Here is a 6,000-nt window from a genome sequence, read left to right on the forward strand (position 1 = left end):
GAAATTCTAGGCCATACATTCCCTGCTGCTTTAATTCATGGGACTTGACAGTTACAGAGGCAGAAAAATACCAGATGTGACATCTATTCAAGTTAATACTAATGAATTCTAGTCTATATAATTACCTTTATGCATAATGAAATAAATGATTGTTTTTAATTGCATCCCTTCATATTACTTGGTTCTTTGTAGAATATAAATTGTAGAGTTTAATATAAGTAACATTTGAGTATTCATTGGGAGCTATAGGTTGCTCCATAGAACATTGCAGAATAGCTTCAAAAGGAGAAAATTATTCTAGATTCCTTTCATGGCTTCCTATAACGTCAATTTACAAACAGGTTCATTGTATAATTAATACCATCAATTAACAACTGCCCAGGGCAGAGTAATATAAAAGGTATTAATTGTTGTTTTCATTACCACAGCTTCTGCAGTACTTACTTGTGGAGCACATTTTTATTGTCTTGGTTACCTTATGAGGACAAACGAACACTTCCATTTAATCTCTCACATGCTCTATATGCATTCAGCATGTCACCTATTTTGTAATTTAAATTGAGGCCCATTGTCAGTGATTGCTTCCCAGGATTTCCTTCTGGAATACCGATTGCTAAAATGAAATTGAATATGCTGGTTCACATTACCACTTCTTCCACTGATTTGCTAATACAGCTCATTTCTCTAATGAAACAACATGCTGATAAAACCTCACCTGTGGAATATCAAGTACTTCCTTTTGAGGCTGTTTATTTATTTGTTTAAAGGACATAAAAGGAAATATATGCATAAATTATAGCAAAATAGCAAGTGTGTGCATCATGACACATAAACATTTTGACTGAAGTACTGTTTTGGTCAGAGCACAAACTCACATGCCCACAATTCCTGTGTGATAAATATAGCTCTAACAGACAGAGAGAGCACAGCTAACACCACTCACCCAACTGGGGAGAGGGGCCATCTGAAAACAGCCCAGATTGTGTAACCTCTCTTTAAATTCCTTTTTACTGTTCAGACTAAAGTCAAACTATAAAGAGACATTGTCTCCTCTTTGAGCCAAAGGCTAGTCTACTACAGACTATCAGTCAATGAGATGTAAGAATCTTCAGCATGTCTTCATATCCTGACTTATTATAGCAATCACAGTAACCTAATACGGATTAGCTGATTATTGTGCAATATGAGCTCTGGCTTATCTAAAACCTTTTACAAACAGCAGCAGATGATCATCTGAACACCAACTATATGTTTGCAAAACTCGGGGGGAAAAGCTACATCCACTCAAAAAATCAAGGATGAAATTACAGCCCAGTGGAAGTTTGTGCCAAAATTCACACCAACGGCTGGGATCCAGGACCTTCCCCAAGTCCTGTGACATAGAAGCCCACTGTATCACCTTCACAAATCACTTCTGCTTCTTTCAACATATCAGCACATGCTAAAAGGCACACACAGACAAATAAATGTTGAAAATTAATGTGTGTAAAGCACTAGAAAGAGCAATTTAATAATAGTATAAAATGGTAATGCTATTCAAAATGCAAAAGCTCATTCAGCTGAAGTGTGTCTTTTCAATAATAATTTTAATTAGCTCTTCAGCCCAGCAGACTTTATACAACTGTAATTGCTCTTCTGTACTGGTCTACACATATGCAGCTAAGCATGGTGAAAAGTAAGTAAAGACAGCCTTTATTTTCCTCCTTTGCGAAGGGGGAATAAAATACCTTTCCCCATATGTTCAATTGATTTAATTAAATGCAGTTTGATTAAATGGTCATAAAACATTGGACTCTAAGGTGATCTGGGTTTCTAAATCATATTTTAGGGTCACTGACACCCTTAAAGCTTTTATTTGCCTAGGCTTCCTAGGAAGCATCATCTTCCAAGCTAAAAACACTTCATTTGTAACATCCCAAGCTGCTATAGTCTATCACTGATACAAAAACTGCCAGCTAGGCAGTCCTACCCCCGGATTGCATCCAACTATTCCCTCAATAGGTAATCACTATTTTCTTCTGTCTGTCCTGCATTCATTTTATCATGTTGATCAATTAGAAATGATCCAGGAATATTGCTGCTGATTTTGCACAGGTTTTTTTTGTAGTATGGCCAGTCTCATCATCTGGTCTTGCATAAAAGACAATCAAGGACTGGTAAAAGTAGACTGAAAAAATTGAAGGCTGAACATTTTTAAAAGCCCAAACTGGTATTGTCTAGCCTGCACAGAGTCTGCTTATCAAATACATTAGCAGTCAGAAGACTCCCTGGGAAACATGAGACTTAAGACCAAGTCCAAGGCTGGTAGATACATAAAAATACCTGCACCTAAACTTAGGTCCTTACAAAGTCATAAGACTTAAGAGTTTGTATGTAGAGTATCTGTGCTAGTGTCTACACAGAGACTTTTGCATGCACTGAAATACATAATATATGCTTATATAGTGTCATGATACTTCTGCCCAAAGTTAAAGCTGCAGATTGCTTAGTCACATTAGTATAACAGCAGCAAGGCACAATTGCTCTCAGTTTTCCAGTCCTTTTTTGAACATCTCCATCTCAATTATTCAGCCAAAAAAAAGAAAATTTTCCTATATTTATTCTTTTTCCTGTAAAAGTTTTTTGAGAGTTCAGCCCCGCCAGAGAGTCCCAGAATGCTGCTGTCTCATTAATGTCTATGACACAACTTCCCTCGTTTTCTTTTCTTAAAAGCTGCACTTATCCATAAGCAGGTGGTTTTCAGATCAAGCACTTGGAATAGAAATAAATGCATTTTTACATCCATTAGAGCTGAGAGATTGGTACTGTGGGATGAGGTAGCAAATGTTTTTTTGCTGTAACATGCACCAGCTGTTTGCTCTTTGTTTTTTTTGAATCTAAATGGTAAGGGTCAAAGGATTTTCAGCCAGACCAGCTGCCTCCCAAGGGAGTTGAGGCTCACCTGGTAAGGTTTCCCTAGCAAATCACTGACTACTGCCAGTCCTGCCCTCACCACTGCAGAAGGATCAAGCCCACATGGTACTGACACCACAGATGAGCACCTCATCAGTCCTTCTTTCAAAGATGCATTGCAAAGCAAGCTTAGCAACACACCAGTGACAGTGTTACAAGAAATACCTTTCTGGAGCAGGTCATGCCAGGTATCACACCTGTGACTATACATGTCTCTGTGTGTATCTTGTGATGAACCATTATTTTTGTACAGTGAACTAACTATTGAGAACTGCAGAAAAAGGATATGTATGTGCTAATAAACCATACATCATGTTATCAGGAAAGCAAATCTTGAAGGTTGTTGGAGAAACAAGGGGTTTTTAACAAATGCCTCCAAAAATATAAGCACAAGATAATAGCAGAAGTCTTGAAAGTGTAAGTACAGAATAAGGACCCTAGGGCTACAAGCACATATCATTAACAATCAATTATAACTCACTACAGGAATGCAATCATTGTGCTGATATTAAGGACAGCAGAGGAAGTGAAGAAACAGCATCTAACAAATGCAAAACATATCAAACATGGTAGAATTAATTATAACATAGAGTTTGCTGTCCAATGAAACAAGAACAAGTGAACTGTTAGCAAACACATAAAAGTAAACCGACTGCAGTTGGGTAGCTGTTAGTTTGTGCATGAGTGTATGAGAGACCTGCATGAGTAACTAAATGCATCATATGAAAAGTTATCCTCTGTTGATAAGAAAAGCCTCATTCTTTGAATCATAGAATCATAGAATGGTAGGGGTTGGAAGAGACCTTTAGAGACCACCTAGTCCAACCCCCCTGCAGAAGCACGTTCACCTAGATCAGGTCACATAGCAACATGTCCAGGCAGGTCTTGAAGACCTCCAAGGAAGGAGACAATAATGACAATAGCTTGTCTAATAAAAAGTGTTCTCATAAATATTGGTTGTGATGACTGCCTCCTACAATTTGAATCCCTGTTAGGAAAAAGGGAATTAACAACATTATAGCTCTGTGATTAGACTGTTAATATTTCATTTATATTACCTACAAAGTTTTGCAACTCTGTGTATGTTTCTGTAGCTCATCTGATTTGCACAAGGTATTTGCTCTTGTACACCATCCTTGAGTCATAGAGGTGATTTGGACACAGAAAATCAGGTCAAACATTTCCCACCCATGCAACTTTTCTGCTCATTTTTTAAGAACTGCCTTCCTGCTTTCTTTACAGACAACTGAAGGAGGACTGGTACAGCCTTATTTTAGCAGCTGAGTTTTGCAGGTGTGTTTAAGCCAGTCCGGTTGTGTATGAAATCCTTCGTGCACTCTGATGAGGATGTGTTGGATGTCAGGGCTCTCAGTGCTTTACTGCAAACCTACTGTCAGCAAGGGCATTTTAGCAATGTGTCAGCATATACAACAACACTGCCAGTATCTCCATGTTTCCTCAGGTATAACTAGCTCAGGTAAACATTTCAACATAGAGCATCCAACTCTCATCCAAGTTTGACAGCAAGAAATGAACAACCATGGCCCTTTATTCTACCATCACCTAGTATTGCAGTACTTAATCTAAAAAAATTATCTCCAAGTGTGAAAGACCACAGGTTCAGGCTCAAATTCATTATCACCTCCAGCACTTTCAGCAAGGAAAAACACTTCTTTTCAGGAGCGGTTACAGGACTATTTCAAACACTGGGAAGTCTCTCCCATCCTTTCATCTTCAGGTGACTTCAGCTATCTCTGAGTGGCTTAAATGTGCTTGTTCTTCCTGCCTCAGGTTAATAGTTCACATCATCCATCACCTGCTGCCTCGGGTACAAACAACCAGCTCCATCTGCTTTCACTGAAACCCCATAAAGCAAAGAGATGCTGTTACTCATGCACATCCTGTAGGTAGTGTATGTATATGCTCATCAATGACAACTGTCTCCTCATTCCTTTTGACTATTTCTGCTTCCCTAAAAATTTCCTTTTCCTCTAATTTGTCTGCTATCAGCTAAATAATGTTAAAAGTACATTTACAGATTTTAATCGCTTTTTAGGTTAGTTTTTAAAAAATATTGACCCAGCGTAGTTTAATGGAAAAGTAGCTTTTCATTTAAAAATAATTGATATGACAGGAGGAAAGAAAAGATTGATGAGATTTGCTCTTGGCACCGCAGATTTTATGAAGTTGTCTCCTGCATTTGGGTGATGATGATTATTATGATTAATAATTATTGTTATTATTTTGGGTTTATTTATTTTAAATCTCTGAAGTATGACATTTTCAACAGATACCTTCTTTCCCAAGCTGCTGCATCTTGTGTCTGGGTATTTTTCTTGCTAAGGATCTATATTTTTGAAGCAAGGATTCAAAGGTTACAGAGGAATAAATAGAGCTATACAGCTGCAGTTTTCAAAGGCTGTGCAACTGACACCTGCATATCAATGACAGATAATAGCACATCTTCCACATTTTCAAGATATCTCACTAATTGATCACAAATACTCTCAAATATTATTTTCAAGATCCAAAAAGCTATCTGGCACTGGGATTTATCAGGTTTTTTGATCAATTGGAAAAAAAGTATTAAAAACATGCTTTCATAGATTTAATGAAGTGGAAATTAAAACCTTAGACTTTATCAGCTCTTATATGACCAGACTGAATACTTCTAGTCTAGCTACTCTCATTTTTTTTCTAGTGATATTCCAGAAGACAGCAAAGAAAGTTCTATAATATTAGATAAACCAGATCCTTCAGCTCCTTTCCTTAAGGAAGAGAACAGAGGTACAATATTGATGGTACACTAGAGATACACAGAGTATTGTGGAGTTATCAGGCACTAGATTCTCAGCTTTTAAACCTACCATAGGAGACAGTTGGTATTCTAATCATTAAGAAATGGATTATTTCATCCTGTATAATCAGAAATAGCTTCCTATCAGAAGCCACACCATTCTTTACAATTAACTCTGTAAGAGATTTAACAAATAATCAATACAAGCCCGTCTACAAGCATTCTTACCTGTTCTCTGCTAATAAAACTCA

This window comes from Colius striatus, chromosome 2 (genome assembly GCF_028858725.1).
Source record: "Colius striatus isolate bColStr4 chromosome 2, bColStr4.1.hap1, whole genome shotgun sequence".
Lineage (NCBI taxonomy): Eukaryota > Metazoa > Chordata > Aves > Coliiformes > Coliidae > Colius > Colius striatus.